General features: G+C 43.7%; 1 protein-coding gene across 2 annotated transcripts in view; it reads left to right on the top strand.

Annotated features, from left to right (window-relative positions):
• Window positions 1-18,197, top strand: part of SRBD1 (S1 RNA binding domain 1) — a 222,802-nt gene that overhangs the window by 30,509 nt on the left and 174,096 nt on the right. The gene's annotated exons all lie outside the window — the stretch shown is intronic.

Below are 18,197 nucleotides of genomic sequence, written 5' to 3' on the forward strand. Positions count from 1 at the left end.
CTCACTGCCTGGAGGCTGCCGGAGATTTTAGACTATCGCAACGCGCCAAATCTGTGAGAGTCGCTCATCTCTACATAAATTTGCTGCATCCTCCAATGGCCTAGGAGGAATTTAGACCGGCGAAGAAAACGCCAGTCCTGATAAATGTCATCCTCCGTCTTTATGTTTACACGCTCTCCATTTTAACGTGGATCTTTTGCCTCCCCGGACCTGTCTGTTGTAGTAGATGCTTGTATTCCGCATAAAAATAACCATTCTGAAACTTTTTTTTTATTTTTAGAACTCTGTATTGTGCTATTCCTCTATTATCGCTTCTAGAAATGTATGGGTCATTTGAAAACGGGGAGTTACCAATTGGGAGGGGGTATGTCTACACTGTCCTATCAGATCTGACCGTATCGGACTGTGTAGGGACACACCACTTTGACAAGGACGATAGTAACACCCAGTTATTAATTTATTTATACATTTCTAGCTGGAATAATAGAGGAATGTCCCAATACAGAGTTATAAGAAAAGGTGCCCCACAATTGTTACTTCACGGGGAATACAAGTATGCACTAAAATAGACATGTCAGGAGAAGTAACTTGACATTTTCTAGTGGTTATGACATGATATACAGTACAGACCAAAAGTTTGGACACACCTTCTCATTCAAAGAGTTTTCTTTATTTTCATGACTATGAAAATTGTAGATTCACACTGAAGGCATCAAAACTATGAATTAACACATGTGGAATTATATACATAACAAACAAGTGTGAAACAACTGAAAATATGTCATATTCTAGGTTCTTCAAAGTAGCCACCTTTTGCTTTGATTACTGCTTTGCACACTCTTGGCATTCTTCAAGAGGTAGTCCCCTGAAATGGTTTTCACTTCACAGGTGTGTCCTGTCAGGTTTAATAAGTGGGATCTCTTGCCTTATAAATGGGGTTGGGACCATCAGTTGCGGTGAGGAGAAGTCAGGTGGATACACAGCTGATAGTCCTACTGAATAGACTGTTAGAATTTGTATTATGGCAAGAAAAGAAAAGCAGCTAAGTGAAGAAAAACGAGTGGCCATCATTACTTCAAGAAATGAAGGTCAGTCAGTCAGCCGAAAAATTGGGAAAACTTTGAAAGTAAGGGCTATTTGACCATGAAGGAGAGTGATGGGGTGCTGCGCCAGATGACCTGGCCTCCACAGTCACCGGACCTGAACCCAATCGAGATGGTTTGGGGTGAGCTGGACTGCAGAGTGAAGGCAAAAGGGCCAACAAGTGCTAAGCATCTCTGGGAACTCCTTCAAGACTGTTGGAAAACCATTTCAGGGGACTACCTCTTGAAGCTCATCAAGAGAATGCCAAGAGTGTGCAAAGCAGTAATCAAAGCAAAAGGTGGCTACTTTGAAGAACCTAGAATATGACATATTTTCAGTTGTTTCACACTTGTTTGTTATGTATATAATTCCACATGTGTTAATTCATAGTTTTGATGCCTTCATAGTCATGAAAATAAAGAAAACTCTTTGAATGAGAAGGTGTGTCCAAACTTTTGGTCTGTACTGTACATCCATTGCATATAACCTGTATATGATCGCTGGAACCCCCATTTTGGAGCAGAGGTGACATTGAGACCTTTATAGTAGATGGAAGCATCAGTTTTTAGATGGGAGTTTCTCTTGTAAGATAGAGATGAGTTAAAGGCACAGGGACATCATGGTAAAATGGAAGTTAAAGGAGTTGTCCAGGCTTTTACTGTTGACAACCTATCCTCAGGATAGGTCATCAATATCAGATATGTATTAGGATGGAGAAAAAACGGAATGCCTCTTAAAGGATTCCGTTTTGCATTCCATCCTAAAATTCCGTTAACGGAATTTCATAACGCAAAATACTTGTACTCTCCGGGCATATGTAGTAAAGTGAGGCGTATCGAGCCCGGCTTCATCTGCGCATGCGCTGGATCCCACAGGATGATTAAAGGGGTTATCCCATCTTAGACAATGGGGGCATACCTCTGGGACCCGCACCTACAAGGAGAATGGAGCGGAAAAAGTTGAGGAGGGAGTTGAGGAGGGCGCACTGTGCATGCGTAGACGCCCTCCATTTATTTCTATGGAGCCGCCGAAAATAGTCGGCCCCATTAACAAGAATGTGAGCGGTGGCCCCGCATGCGCGGTGCGCTCCCATTCACTTCAATGGGAGGGGCGGGGAGCTGCACATAGTGGTGGATGGACCCCGGGAAACCCGGCGTCTGCCAGCCACGAATCTCCCCGGCTCTGTTCTACATGTAGGTGCGAGTCCCAGCGGTGGGACCCGCACCTATCAGACAATGGGGGCATATCCTAGTGATATGCCCCCATTGTCTAAGATGGGATAACCCCTTTAAGTAGAAGGTATAGCAGCGCTGAGCTGTTTTCCTGTATAAACATAAATGTGTATGATAGTGATTCCTGCGTATGATGGTGATTCCTGCGTATGATAGTGATTCCTGCGTATGATAGTGATTCTGTAACGGGGCGCCGATGGCGCACTCGGTCTCCCATCAGCCGCAGACCTGCTGCTTAGCTTCGGGAGCGAGGATCTGTGTTTGGCCTCGTTCCCAGGGCGGCCTTGCTAGCTGGGAGGCTCCCTGCTCCTAGGTCTGCCTTGAGCGCCGAGCTGATCACTTGGTGCTCGATTTGTCTGTCGGTCATGTGACGCTGGCCACGTCACATGACCCTCACTCCCCACTATAAATACAGGCAGCCTGCTGGCTACAGGATGCCTGTGATTTTCGTCCTATAGGCTGTGTACTTTATTGTTATTAAGCTACCTCTGGAATTGAACCTCGATCCGCCTCTTGACACCTCTCCTGCCTGCTCCCTGTACCTTGACGCTACCTCTCGGATTTTGGCCTCGGCTAGTTTACGGATTTGTCTTTGCCTCTTCCCTTGTTCTGACGTGACCTCCTGGACTGACCTCGGCTAGTTGACCCGCCTCGCCTTCTGTTTTTGTTCTACCTCTTGTCCGCTTATTGTAACTTCTCAGTGGCTGTCCTCTTCCCTGCTGTCTCTTTCTCTCTGCTTGCACTTAGTAGGTTAGGGACTGTCACCCAGTTGCGCTCCGTCACCTAGGGCGGGTGGTGCAAGTAGGCAGGGACAGGGGACCGGGTGGCAGCTCAGGGGGTGCACCTCCGCTCTATCTTGATTCCCGTGACTCTACCCGTGACAGATTCCTGCGTATGATAGTGATTCCTGCATACGATGTACAGGCCGGGACTGTGTTCCCCATCCCCGAGCCATTCATACGGTACAGGGAATGAGTAGCTACATGCTGTGCTGTAAAGGATCACCGTGATACTTGATATTTCGTTTTTCTTGATCTCCTACTACTCCAGACTATTGCTGATCCAGCCTTGCCCTTTTCAGACCTGTACATGAATCAATATCCTGACCTTTCCAGTGTATTGAAGATACCAGTCTACGAGCACATTTCTGCCCTAGAGCCAGTCCCTGGGGCAATGACTAATAACACGAAAACTTTATTTCTGAAATTCTGGTTGCGATCAAGGCACTTTTATGAAGTCATTGATTTTTTTTAGCTGCATGAAGACCTCTGTATGGGAACATGGAGCCTCTCATTTTTATCTTCATTGCCGTGACATAAAAATAAGTAGCGTTCACAGCGGGGTTTGTCATCTCTATATAAAATGCTCTGTACAAGAAATTTCAGTATGAACAGCAAAAATGATTGCTGCTTATAGCGAAAGAGACGTTCTGACTTTGGGTGCCCCCCACCTTGGCTGACTGATATGTCTTGTAAGCTCCCCATACACATGCATGCTCGGCCGACAGCATATAGGAAAAGGGGATTGAGTTGCTGAGAGACTGCAGTGTCAACCTCTCTCCATTGAAGGATTGGGCATGTTGAAATCCAGGAGTCCAACCCTACATCTGCTTTTAGGAAGAGTAGAGAAATATTTATACACATCAGATGGTTGGCCAGTCTAATATGTATGGCCACCTCAACTTCTGCATGTGTATTGCCACCTTAAAGGGATACTCCAGTTAGATTAAGTTATTCCCTATCCACAATATACCTTTGCCATAGATATCAATGATATAAAATAAATTCAGCATATGTGACGGGAACATATCCTAATATAAAATGCAAAATGCAGTGCCCTGATACAGGTAAACTAGAGCGAGAGACGTGGGAGAAGAGAGAGACCAAAGAGGTGAAGGACGGAGATGGGAACAGAGAGGAGCAGAGTACAAAGGGGGATTAACCCCTTAAGGACCCTGCCATATTTCACCTTAAAGGGGTTGTCTCATCATGGACAATGGGGGCATATTGCTGGAACACGCACCTATATCGAGAACGGAGCCCCGCAAGGTGGTGGCTGGAGGACTCCGGTCCGGGCACCACCAAGCCGGCTTCCCATAGAAGTGAATGGGAGCGTACCGTGCATGCGTGGCCCCCACTCCCATTCATTTCTATGGGGCTGACGGAAATAGCCGAGACAGCGCTTGGCTATTTTCGCCGGCCCGTAGAAAATGAATGGAGGGCGGCTGCGCATGCACAGTGCGCCCTCCTTCACTTGCGGGGCCCCGTTCTCGATATACAGGGAGTGCAGAATTATTAGGCAAATGAGTATTTTGACCACATCATCCTCTTTATGCATGTTGTCTTACTCCAAGCTGTATAGGCTCGAAAGCCTACTACCAATTAAGCATATTAGGTGATGTGCATCTCTGTAATGAGAAGGGGTGTGGTCTAATGACATCAACACCCTATATCAGGTGTGCATAATTATTAGGCAACTTCCTTTCCTTTGGCAAAATGGGTAAAAAGAAGGACTTGACAGGCTCAGAAAAGTCAAAAATAGTGAGATATCTTGCAGAGGGATGCAGCACTCTTCAAATTGCAAAGCTTCTGAAGCGTGATCATCGAACATCAAGCGTTTCATTCAAAATAGTCAACAGGGTCGCAAGAAGCGTGTGGAAAAACCAAGGCGCAAAATAACTGCCTATGAACTGAGAAAAGTCAAGCGTGCAGCTGCCAAGATGCCACTTGCCACCAGTTTGGCCATATTTCAGAGCTGCAACATCACTGGAGTGCCCAAAAGCACAAGGTGTGCAATACTCAGAGACATGGCCAAGGTAAGAAAGGCTGAAAGACGACCACCACTGAACAAGACACACAAGCTGAAACGTCAAGACTGGGCCAAGAAATATCTCAAGACTGATTTTTCTAAGGTTTTATGGACTGATGAAATGAGAGTCTTGATGGGCCAGATGGATGGGCCCGTGGCTGGATTGGTAAAGGGCAGAGAGCTCCAGTCCGACTCAGACGCCAGCAAGGTGGAGGTGGAGTACTGGTTTGGGCTGGTATCATCAAAGATGAGCTTGTGGGGCCTTTTCGGGTTGAGGATGGAGTCAAGCTCAACTCCCAGTCCTACTGCCAGTTTCTGGAAGACACCTTCTTCAAGCAGTGGTACAGGAAGAAGTCTGCATCCTTCAAGAAAAACATGATTTTCATGCAGGACAATGCTCCATCACACGCGTCCAAGTACTCCACAGCGTGGCTGGCAAGAAAGGGTATAAAAGAAGAAAATCTAATGACATGGCCTCCTTGTTCACCTGATCTGAACCCCATTGAGAACCTGTGGTCCATCATCAAATGTGAGATTTACAAGGAGGGAAAACAGTACACCTCTCTGAACAGTGTCTGGGAGGCTGTGGTTGCTGCTGCACGCAATGTTGATGGTGAACAGATCAAAACACTGACAGAATCCATGGATGGCAGGCTTTTGAGTGTCCTTGCAAAGAAAGGTGGCTATATTGGTCACTGATTTGTTTTTGTTTTGTTTTTGAATGTCAGAAATGTATATTTGTGAATGTTGAGATGTTATATTGGTTTCACTGGTAAAAATAAATAATTGAAATGGGTATATATTTGTTTTTTGTTAAGTTGCCTAATAATTATGCACAGTAATAGTCACCTGCACACACAGATATCCCCCTAAAATAGCTAAAACTAAAAACAAACTAAAAACTACTTCCAAAAATATTCAGCTTTGATATTAATGAGTTTTTTGGGTTCATTGAGAACATAATTGTTGTTCAATAATAAAATTAATCCTCAAAAATACAACTTGCCTAATAATTCTGCACTCCCTGTAGGTGCGGGTCCCAGCGGTGGGACCCGCACCTATAAGACAATGGGGACATATCCTAGCGATATGCACCCATTGTCCATGATGAGACAACCCCTTTAAGGACCAGGCCATTTTTTGCAAATCTGACATGTGTCACTTTATGTGGTGATAACTTTAAAACGCTTTTACTTTCTCGTCACATATTGTACTTCATCACAGTGGTAAAATTGAGTCAAAATTATTTTTTTTTATTTATAAAAGAAATACCAAATTTACCAAAAATTTGAAAAATTTCTATTTCTCTACTTTTATAATAGATAGTAATACCTCCAAAAATAGTTATTACTTTACATTTCCCATATGTCTACTTCATGTTTGGATCATTTTGTGAATGCCATTTTATTTTTTGGGGACGTTAAAAGGTTTTCCAAATTTTCAAAACCCACTTTTTAAGGACCAGTTCAGGTCTAAAGTCACTTTGTAAGGCTTACATAATAGAAACCACCCCAAAACGACCCCATTTTAGAAACTACACCCCTCAAGGTATTCAAAACTGATTTTACTAACTTTGTTTACCCTTTAGGTGTTCCACAAGAATTAATGGCAGATTTTGGCAGATTTTCCATTTAAATCAATTTTTTCCAGTTACAAAAAAAGGGTTAACAGCCAAACAAAACTCAATATTTATTGCCCTGATTCTGTAGTTTACAGAAACACCCCATATGTGGTCGTAAACTGCTGTACGGGCAGACAGCATTGCATAGAAGGAAAGGAACGCCATATGGTTTTTGAAAGGCAGATTTTGCTGGACTGGTTTTTTGACACCATGTCCCATTTGAGGCCCCCCTGATACACCCCTAGAGTAGAAACTCCAAAAAAGTGACCCCATTTTGAAAACTACGTGATAAGGTAGCAGTTTTGTTGGTACTATTTTAGGATACATATGATTTTTGGTTGCTCTATATTACACTTTTTGTAAGGCAAGATAAAATAGCTGTTTTGGCACCATTTTTATTTTTTGTTTTTTACTACATTCATCTGACAGGTTGGATCATGTGGTATTTTTATAGAGCAGGTTGTTACGGACGCGACAATACCAAATATGTTTGGTTGTTTGTTTCAGTTTTACACAATAAAGTATTTTTGAAAATAAATGTTTTTTTGTGTCTCCACATTCTGAATTTTTTTTTTTTTTTGGGCGACTGTCTTGTTTAGGGGCTGAGATGACGGTTTAATTGGTACTATTATAGGGTGCATATGACTTTTTGATCGCTTGCTATTACACTTTTTGTGATGTAAGGTGACAAAAAATGGCTTTTTCGACACCGTGTTTTTTTTTTTTTTACGGTGTTCTTCTGAGGGGTTAGGTCATGTGATATTTTTATAGAGCAGGTTATTACGGACCCGGCGATACCTAATATGTCTACTTATTTTTATTTATGTAAGTTTTGCACAATAATATCATTTTTGAAACAAAAAAAAATCATGTTTTAGTGTTTCGTTTTTGGGCGATTGTCTTAGGTAGGGTATCATTTTTGCGGGATGAGATGACGGTTTGATTGGCAGTATTTTGGGGTGCGTATGACTTTTTGATTGCTTGCTATTACACTTTTTGTAAAGTAAGGTGTCAAAAAAATGGCTTTTTTGACACTGTTTTTATTTTTTTACGGTGTTCATCTGAGGGGTTAGGTCATGTGGTATTTTTATAGAGCAGGTTGTTACGAACACGGCAACCTAATACTTATACTTTTTTTTATTTGCTTAAGTTTTACACAATAACAGCATTTTTTAAACCAAAAAAATTATGTTTTAGTGTCTCCATATTCCGAACCATATTTATTAATTTTTTTTGGCCGATTGTCTTAGGCAGGGGCTCATTTTTTGCGGAATGAGGTGACTGCTAGATTGGTACTATTTTGGGGGGTATACGCCTTTTTGATCGCTTGGTGTTGCACTTTTAGTGATGTAAGGTGACAAACAAATGGTTTATTTGCACAGTTTTTATTTTACATTTTTTACGGTGTTCATCTGAGGGATTAGGTCATGTGATATTTTTATAGCGCCGGTCGATACAGACGCAGCGATACCTAATATGTCTACTTTTCTTTTTTTACTTGAAACTTTTCATTTATTTTTGAAAACTTAATTTTTTTCACTTTTTTTTTTCACTTTTTTATTTTGTCCCACTCTGGGACCTCAACTTCTGGGGGTCTGATCCTCTTTACAATGCATGACAATACTTCTGTATTGTGATGCATTGGCTGTAAGTGTATTACTGAATGTAATACACTTGCAGCCTGCTTCCTGTGAGATCCAAGGGGCTGGATCTCACAGGCTGTCACGGAAGGCAGCCACAATGCCTAAGGAAGGCATCGGGCTGCCTTCCCTGCCATCGGGTCCACGTCACAGCAGCGCGGGGATCCGATGGCTGCTTTCTCCCTGCACGGACATCACACGTGCCGCGATCAGCGCTGACCGCGGCTGTGCAGGGGTTAATGCGCCGGCATCGGTGATTTCACTGATGCTGGCGCATGCAGCAGGGGTCCGGCTATCAGTGACTGTCGGACCCCTGCTGCTGATCGGGCGGGCGCAGTTCCTGCTCCCGCCCGATCACCATGACATACATGTACTTCTCTGGTCCTTAAGTCACGGCTAGAGATGACGTACATGTACGGTACGTCATGGGTCCTTAAGGGGTTAAAGAAGTTTTGCAGTTTGCATCAACATCCTTTAAAAATGTATAAAGGTCGCTGTCATTTTGTAATGTATTTCTGTTACCTTTATTGCCTCTATCTCCTTTTCTGGGCTGTGGTCACATGACTATGTCCATGCAGCTCTTTCTTATTTCCTGTGATGTCACTTCCAGGGGGCAGTGATAGGGGAGTGTCTATGTAACTAACTGGGTGGGAGGAGCTATAAAGTAGCTGAGGGTTGCTAGGGGAGATGCTGGATCTATGGCAGAGAAAGGAGAAGTGCATCATGGGTTTGGTTGGATATAGCAACAGGAAGTGCTACATACAAGATGGCAACCAACCAGAGGGATTAGGTTACATGGTGGAAATGCACCGATTTCACATATGTGTTGATGTGCACCTGTTTTTAATAACCTACATGTTAAACTTCACAGTGTGAATCTTGCAAGGACCCCTGTGATGTACAGTGCCTTGAAAAAGCATTCATAACCCTTGCACTTTTTCACATTTTTTCACCTTACACCCACAAACTTAAATGTATTTTATTGGGATTTTATGTGATCGACCAACACAAAGTAGCGAGCATGTCTGAAGTGAAGAAAATGATACATGGTTTTCAAAATTTGTAATAAATAAAAATCTGGATAGTGTGGCGTGCATTTGTATTCAGCCCCCCATGATTCAGTACTTTGTAGGACCACCTTTCTCTGCAGTTACAGCTGCAAGTCTTTTGGGGTAGGTCTCCCACCAGCTTTGCACATCTAGAGGCTAAAACTTTTGCCCATTCTTTGCGAAATAGCTCACGCTCAGTCAGATTGGATGGAGAGCGTCTGTGAACAGCAATTTTCAAGTCTTGCCACAGATTCTCAATGGGATTTAGGTCTCGATTTTGACTGGGCCAGTCTAACACATGATTATACCTTGATCTAAACCATTCCATTGTAGCTCTGGCTGTATATTTAAGGTCCTTATCCTGCTGGAAGGTGAACCTCCGCCTCAGTCTCAAGTCTTTTGCAGCCTCTACCAGGTTTTCCTCCAGGATGCTCTGTATTTAGCTCCATCCATCTTCCCATCAACTCTGACCAGCTTCCCTGCCCCTGCTGAAGAAAAGCATCCCCGCAGCATGATAGGGGATGGTGTGTTTAGGGTGATGTGCAGTTTTAGTTTTGCATTCAGGCCAAAAAGTTCAACTTTGGTCTCATCTGACCAGAGCACCTTCTTCCACGTGTTTGCTGTGTCCCCTGCATGGCTTGTGGAAAACTGCAAACGAGAAATCTTATAGCTTACTTTCAAAAATGTCTTTCTTCTTGCCACGCTTCCATAAAGGCCAGATTTGTGGAGTACACAAATAATAGTTGTCCTGTGGACAGATTCTCCCACCTGAGCTGTGGATCTCTGCAGCTCCTCCAGGGTGACCATGGGGCTCTTGGCTGCTTCTCTCATTAGTGCTCTCCTTGCTTGGGCAGTCGGTTTAGATGGACGGCCATGTTTTGGTAGGTTTGCAGTTGTGCCGTACTCCTTCCATTTTCTGATGATGAATTGAACAGTGCTCCATAAGATGTTCAGAGCTTGGCATATTTTTTTTTTTTATAACCTAACCCTGCTTTACTCTTTTCCACATCTTTATCCCTGACCTGTCTGGTGTGTTCCTTGGTTTTCCTGATGCTGTGTGATCACTAATGTTCTCTAATAAACCTCTGAGGCCTTCACAGAACTGCTGTAGTTATACTGTACATTACACACAGGTGGACTCTGTTTACTAATTTGGTGACTTCTGAAGGCACTTGGTCACACTAGGTTTTATTTAGGGGTATCAGAGTACAGGGGGCTGAGTACAAATGCACGCCACATTTTTCTGATTTTTATTTATTAAAGGGTTTAAAAACCATCTATTATTTTCTTTTCTCTTCACACATACTACTTTGGTCTGTCACATAAAATCCCAATAAAATATATTTAAGGTTATGGGTGTAACGTGAAAAAAAATTGGAAACGTTCAAAGGGTATGAATACTTTTTCAAGGCACTGACAGACACAAACCTTCATTTATGCCAGGATGTCCAGACATTAAAAGGAAGGGTTAAATTGCAGCCGCCTCTATAACATTGACAGATGAGACCTTTGGGACATAGCGGCTGTCTCTTCCAGACATTGAAATGGACTCTGAATTCCTTGTGCTTTATATCTGACCCTGTCTTAATACCCGGTCGCCCTCCCTGTCCTCGCTTCTCTCCTCGCTGGCATAGTCAAGTGTTTCTGGTGTCAAGACCCATCATCTTTCAAGTAGGTGCCAAGTTGCTTGGCTTAAAGCATTAGGTTTGGTTGCAGTGGCAAACATTTTAGTCTGAGAGCGGCACAAAAGAGAGCTTTCTAATTACCCTTCAGAGCGCCTTTTTTCTCTCTCGACCTCGCTATATTACATTTCACCTTTTTGTCTGGGAACGCTGCCAACTGAAATACATTTAATGTGCAGGTGTTAATAGTATTGACTCATTAGTTTGCGGTATTAGCTTATAGTAAGGAGCTGTTTTTCTCAGACTGCTCACCTCAGACATGACCTCAGTATTAGAAATTCTGATTAGATTTAATTTTAAGGAGCAAAGCGGTTTAGATTCTAATTGTGGATCTTTTACATACACTGCAAAAAAATCATTACTGTACAAAAAAAACTAAAAATATTTTAATTGATTTATCCAGAGACCAGAGCTATCTTATAGTTGTGTAGTAGGTTTTTTCTGTTAGTGCTTTTTCTATGTCCTATTAATGTCAGTTATTTTCACATCAATGTCTGCAGCATGTTTATGCCCTTTTTTATGTTTTTAAATTGTTTAGACAAGATGAAACATATTGTATCTGGAGTCGAAAAATGTTTTTTATGTAGCAGGAAAATACTCACTGTAAATTTTTACTGCTGTGGATGTTTTATAGCCTTGTTTTGCTATGTATCCTCACCACTTGGCATAGTCTGACCTGAAGTGGTGCGCTGTCTATCTATCTATCTATCTATCTATCTATCTATCTATCTATCTATCTATCTATCTATCTATCTATCTATCTATCTATCTATGTCCTTTGATAGGACTGAGAGGATGCTGTTTGTTCACCTCTGATTGGATGTTACTGTACCTCTGCACCTTTTTTTTGTATCTACCCTGGACCTTGGATATCCTGCCTAACAAGCTCTGCCTATCTGTAAAATGAAATAAACGTTATATAAAAAGTATAATAAAACCCCCCCAGAAATAATACAAAGACTAAGAAATAATACAAACTATGCAGCCTTTTTTGCATGTAAATAATTTTATTAACCATTTCCATGTCCATATAACCATTTCCATGTATGTAATGTATATGCGCATACCGTATTTATACACACACCGCTATATAGGAATACTCCAGATGTACATATCACATTTCTAGTCTTTCCCTGAAAACGTTGGGCCTGGAAATGCTGGTCGCACGCTCTGTAGAATTTCAGAAGAGATTTTTCTTACTAACTTTCTTGTTTAGTGATATGTCAGGCTTAGTCTGTCACTCGCACTGTAAAGTTGAGGAATATAAATTGTTACTATGTCCCGAGGAGGTTTAAAATGTTGCATTTAACATATGTGACATGTCTGAGTTCGCCAGTGATTGAATTAAACATCTTGATTGACAGAGCATGGTGGAGCGTGACAGTGCTCTGGGCCTATGTGCACCGCCGCAGCGTCACCAGCAGGGCCCGCCAGAGAGCGAGAGCTCGGTGCTTCTTCTCATAGCTGGGGCTGTAATCACCTCCACAGGTCTGTTCTCAATCATTAACGGGTATTTTAAACCAAGTGAGAATTTAGGGAAAGTTAATGGAGCCTTTTATTTAGATAGATAAGTAGGTGGATAGATAGATATAGATTGATAGGTGAGTAGATAGATAAATAGATAGATAGATATGAGATAGGTAGAAAGTTAGATAGATGGATAGGTAGGTAGATAGATGGATCAATGGATCGGTGGATAGATATAGATTGATAGGTGAGTAGATAGATAGATATGAGATAGATAGATGGATCAGTGGATAGATAGATGAATTGGTAGATAGATGGATGGATTGGAGGGTAGGTAGATAGATGGATAGAGGATAGACAGACAGGTAGGTGAGTAGATGATAGATGGATAGATATGAGATAGATAGATAAAAGATAGGAAGGGCAGATAGAGCAATGGATCGGTGGATAGATAGTTAAATGGGTTATCTGACCACTATAATGACCCCCCCCCCCCCCAATGTCCGGGGACCTCATATAGATTATCTTTACCCCGCTCCCCGACACCCGCGTGGCTTCTGATGCCATACGGCCGCTGCATCTCCCTGTCGCTTGGATCAAAACATCCGGTGATGGGGGGGGCGGCAGCTAATAGCAGACCGCCAAGGGCCTCCTTAGCGTCACCCATGATGCTAGGGAGGCTCGTTCTCGTCGCGGTCTGCTATTGGCTGGTCACCCCCCTCCCCCATTGCTGGATGTTTTGATCCAAGCAACAGGAGTGACGCGGGCATTGGGGTGTCATTATAGGTGTTGGTTAACCCCTTTAAATGGATGGATGTATAGATAGACAGAGAGGTAGGTGAGTAAATGATTGATGGATAGGAGATACATAACTAGATGGATCAGTAGATGATTGATTATTACACACATTAGACACATAGATGTGGTTCACCTGATGAAACGCTGTTTTCATTTTGCCCTTGGTGCAATGCGGGGGTCACCATTGCTCTCGTTGCACCTAAGCTCCACTCCTTTCTGTGGCCAGTCCCACCCTGGCTTCTTTGCCACTGCTTGGCCCTGTCAATCAAAGCAGCAAGGGAGGGGTGGGTCAGAGAAAGGAGTTGAGGTTGGGTGCAACGAGAGCAATAGTGACGCCCCCATTGCACCAAGGCCAAATTTGCATACATAGAAAATGTATCATAACTCAGGAACGGAGCCGTATATTCAGAAAAGAAAACCAGTCTTTTAGTCAGTTAAACCACAGCTATGTGTCTACGCAGACAGTTAGATAGGGAGGTCACTGGTGACAGATTCCTTTTTTTGATCTGAAATGTATTTTTTTTAAATCAGATTTTTTAATAAACAATATGTTCATAATAAGTGATAACACATAATTATCTATCTGTCTGTCCATCCACCGGCAGGTAGTGTTTGTTCTTCATGTGCTACATTTCCCTCCCTGTGAACGTGTCCCTTTTCTCTTCCCCTTGTGGACACAGAACATTTCTAAATGAAGGAGCTCTTAAACCTGATGATAAATGTTCCGTGTTCTCCCGGCCGCAGCGTTAAGCCTCGGTAAGGGCCTTGCTTCAGCCAGGGGTTTTCTTCTTCCATATTTCACGCCCGCCGCGTACAGGAACCTTTTCACTTCAGGCCGTTTATAGATGTTATCCCTAATTGGTCAGAAATCTCATTGATGGGAACGTGCGAGAGCCCTGATTACCTCACATTCATTTATGATGGCGGCCAAAACCAATCCGCTCCTCATTTATAGAAATCTGTTTTCGTAAGTAAATGTCGCCACCAATATTCTCTCTCCAGTAAAGTGTGTGTTTTTCTTACAGAGACTTCTTTGTATAAGACCATAAGCAAATAGAGAGGAAAACACAAATAAATTAGCTAAAAAAATAGGGCAAATCCAGAAGTTACATTACGTCCATCATTTAAAGGGGTCGTCCAGGATTTGTATACTGGTGGCCTATCCTCAGAATGAACCACCAATATCAGATCGGAGGGGGTCTGACACCTCGCACCCCCGCCGATCAATTCCAAAGTAGCTCCGTCGGCAGAAGTGCACAGCTCCGGTGGATGGTGCTGGTTACTGCAGCGCTGCTCTCACTTTAGCTGCAGTGACCAGCTCTGTCCACTGCGCAATGGGGGGAGCTGTGGAGTTCTGGTGTCCTGGAGCCACTTTGGAAGAACTAATCATTGGCGGTGCGAGGTGTCAGACCCCCTCCGATCTGATATCAATGGCCTCTGCTTGTTACCCCCCCGGACTGTGTAAGACCGACACGGATCCCTTCAATGCCCTTTGGCCTTTGTTCTTTTGGGTAGATCCTAAACAATACCATCCCGGGCCCAGAAATTGCTTCATAAGATCTCCCTGGCAGCACGCAATGCCATTGTGCAGAAATAGATGGATCCACAGGGACTTTTTGTCGAAAATCTCATTTTCTATTCCATAAAAAAAAAAAAAAAAAAATTTCAAAAAGTTTTTTTTTAAATGTTTTTTTTCAAAATGAGCGAGCTTTATAGGCATTGTGCCTGACCACATTCAGACTAAAGTGAAAAACCACTTCAGGTACAGCACATGGTATCTGGAGCGTCATCTTTCTATTACATGGCTTTTTCGTATAGCGTTTTCATTCCGCCCTTCATTTAGCCTGTTTGATTGTCAATCTCTACAATCACTTTTTTGTGCCGCAGCTCCAAGAGGAGCGGAGGATTTGAGTAGTAGTTGCTCTGGTGGCAAGAGTCATTCCCATAAATGACAGTGGCAGTAGAGATGGCCCGAACTATCCGACGGCGAACAGTTCCCGGCGAACATAGCTTGTTCGCGTTCGCCTCTGCCGGGCGAACACATGCGATGTTCGGTCCGCCCCCTATACATCATCATTGAGCAAACTTTGACCCTGTACCTCACAGTCAGCAGACACATTCCAGCCAATCAGCAGCATACCCTCCCTCCCAGACCCTCCCACCTCCTGCACAGCATCCATTTTAGATTCATTCTGAAGCTGCAGTCTTAGTGAGAGGAGGGAGACTGTAACTGCTGCTGATTTAATTGGGAAATCGATAGCTAGGCTAGTGAATTCAGTGTCCACTCCAGTCCTGAAAGACTCATCTGATCTCTGCTGTAAGGACAGCGTCCTGACAGCACCCCAAAAAGCCCTTTTTAGGGCTGCAACATTAGTCTGCTTTTTTTTTTTCCTTTATATACATATTGCAGTTGCCTGGCCTGCCTGTGTGTGAGGAGCTGCAGGCCCACAGACTGTAGTGTGCCCACTGCCAGTGCTCACCCCTGTCATTCCGTGTGGCACAGGACTTTGCTTAAAAAAAGGCACTTAATTTTTACACTTTAATCTAAGGTTAGTTGCCTGCCAGTGTGTGTCAGGCTGACTTCCACTGACTGTAGTGTGCCCACTGCCAGTGCCCACCACTCATACCGGCTGGCACAGGACTTTGCATAAAAAAGGCATTTAATTTTTACACTTTAGTGTAATTTCAGCTGCTTGCCTGCTGCTAGTGTGTGTCAGGCCGACTTCAACTGACTGTAGTGTGCCCACTGCCAGTGCCCACCCCTGTCATCCCGTGTGGCACAGGACTTTGCTTAAAAAAAAGGCACTTCATTTTTACACTTTAATCTAAGGTTAGTTGCCTGCCAGTGTGTGTCAGGCCGACTTCAACTGACTGTAGTGTGCCCACTGCCAGTGCCCACCCCTGTCATCCCGAGTGGCACAGGACTTTGCTTAAAAAATAGGCACTTAATTTTTACACTTTAATCTAAGGTTAGTTGCCTGCCAGTGTGTGTCAGGCTGACTTCCACTGACTGTAGTGTGCCCACTGCCAGTGCCCACCACTCATACCGGCTGGCACAGGACTTTGCTTAAAAAAGGCATTTAATTTTTACACTTTAATGTAATTTCAGCTGCTTGCCTGCTGCTAGTGTGTGTCAGGCCGACTTCAACTGACTGTAGTGTGCCCACTGCCAGTGCCCACCCCTGTCATACCGAGTGGCACAGGACTTTGCTTAAAAAATAGGCACTTAATTTTTACACTTTAATCTAAGGTTAGTTGCCTGCCAGTGTGTGTCAGGCTGACTTCCACTGACTGTAGTGTGCCCACTGCCAGTGCCCACCACTCATACCGGCTGGCACAGGACTTTGCTTAAAAAAGGCATTTAATTTTTACACTTTAATGTAATTTCAGCTGCTTGCCTGCTGCTAGTGTGTGTCAGGCCGACTTCAACTGACTGTAGTGTGCCCACTGCCAGTGCCCACCCCTGTCATACCGAGTGGCACAGGACTTTGCTTAAAAAATAGGCACTTAATTTTTACACTTTAATCTAAGGTTAGTTGCCTGCCAGTGTGTGTCAGGCTGACTTCCACTGACTGTAGTGTGCCCACTGCCAGTGCCCACCACTCATACCGGCTGGCACAGGACTTTGCATAAAAAAGGCATTTAATTTTTACACTTTAGTGTAATTTCAGCTGCTTGCCTGCTGCTAGTGTGTGTCAGGCCGACTTCAACTGACTGTAGTGTGCCCACTGCCAGTGCCAACCACTGATACCGGGTGGCACAGTAGCTTGCCGATAAATAAGGCATTTAATTTTTAGACAGTAGTCTAAATTCAGTTGCTTGCCTGCTGCCAGTGTGTGTCAGGCCCGCTTCCACTGACTGTAGTGTGCCCACTGCCAGTGCCAACCACTGATACCGGGTGGCACAGTAGCTTGCCGATAAATAAGGCATTTAATTTTTAGACAGTAGTCTAAATTCAGTTGCTTGCCTGCTGCCAGTGTGTGTCAGGCCCTCTTCCACTGACTGTAGTGTGCCCACTGCCAGTGCCAACCACTCATACCGGGTGGCACAGTAGCTTGCCGATAAATAAGGCATTTAATTTTTACACTTTAGTGTAATTTCAGTTGCTTGCCTGCTGCCAGTGTGTGTCAGGCCCTCTTCCACTGACTGTAGTGTGCCCACTGCCAGTGCCAACCACTGATACCATCTCCCCGTTCGAAAAATCTATTCAATAAATGGCACCCAGATTGGGGACGTTAGAGGGATTAAACTGATGAGAATAGTACTACAGAAAATACCTATCATATCGGGTGTGACAGTAAATTGCACGGCGCAGACGCAGTCACCGTGGATTAAAACAGAGTGGAGGGAGCCAGCGTTTTTTTAACCATCTCCCCGTCCAAAAATCTGTTTAATAAATGGCCCCCAGATTGGGGAGTCGGGGACGTTAGAGGGATTAAACTGATGAGAATAGTACTACAGAAAATACCACTCATATCGGGTGTGACAGTAAATTGCACGGCGCAGACGCAGTCACCGTGGATAAAAACAAAGGGGAGGGAGCCAGCGTTTTTTTAACCATCTCCCCGTTCGAAAAATCAATTCAATTGACCTTTCGGGGACCCTTGGTGTTGTACGTGGCTGGGTGGAGGAAGAAACCTTCAATGACATCACCGGGACGTGGCTAGCTTGGTATCCAACCTTGTGCAAATGGGGAGTTTGCGGTTGTCCAAATGAACTGTTTGCGGTGCATTAAAAGGGGAGTTTGGTCTGTCAATGTCTGTGATGCGGGCGTAACCCTTACACTACCTGATCGATACAACATCATACCTGATCGT

The sequence above is a fragment of the Bufo bufo genome, chromosome 4, assembly GCF_905171765.1.
Source record: "Bufo bufo chromosome 4, aBufBuf1.1, whole genome shotgun sequence".
NCBI lineage: Eukaryota > Metazoa > Chordata > Amphibia > Anura > Bufonidae > Bufo > Bufo bufo.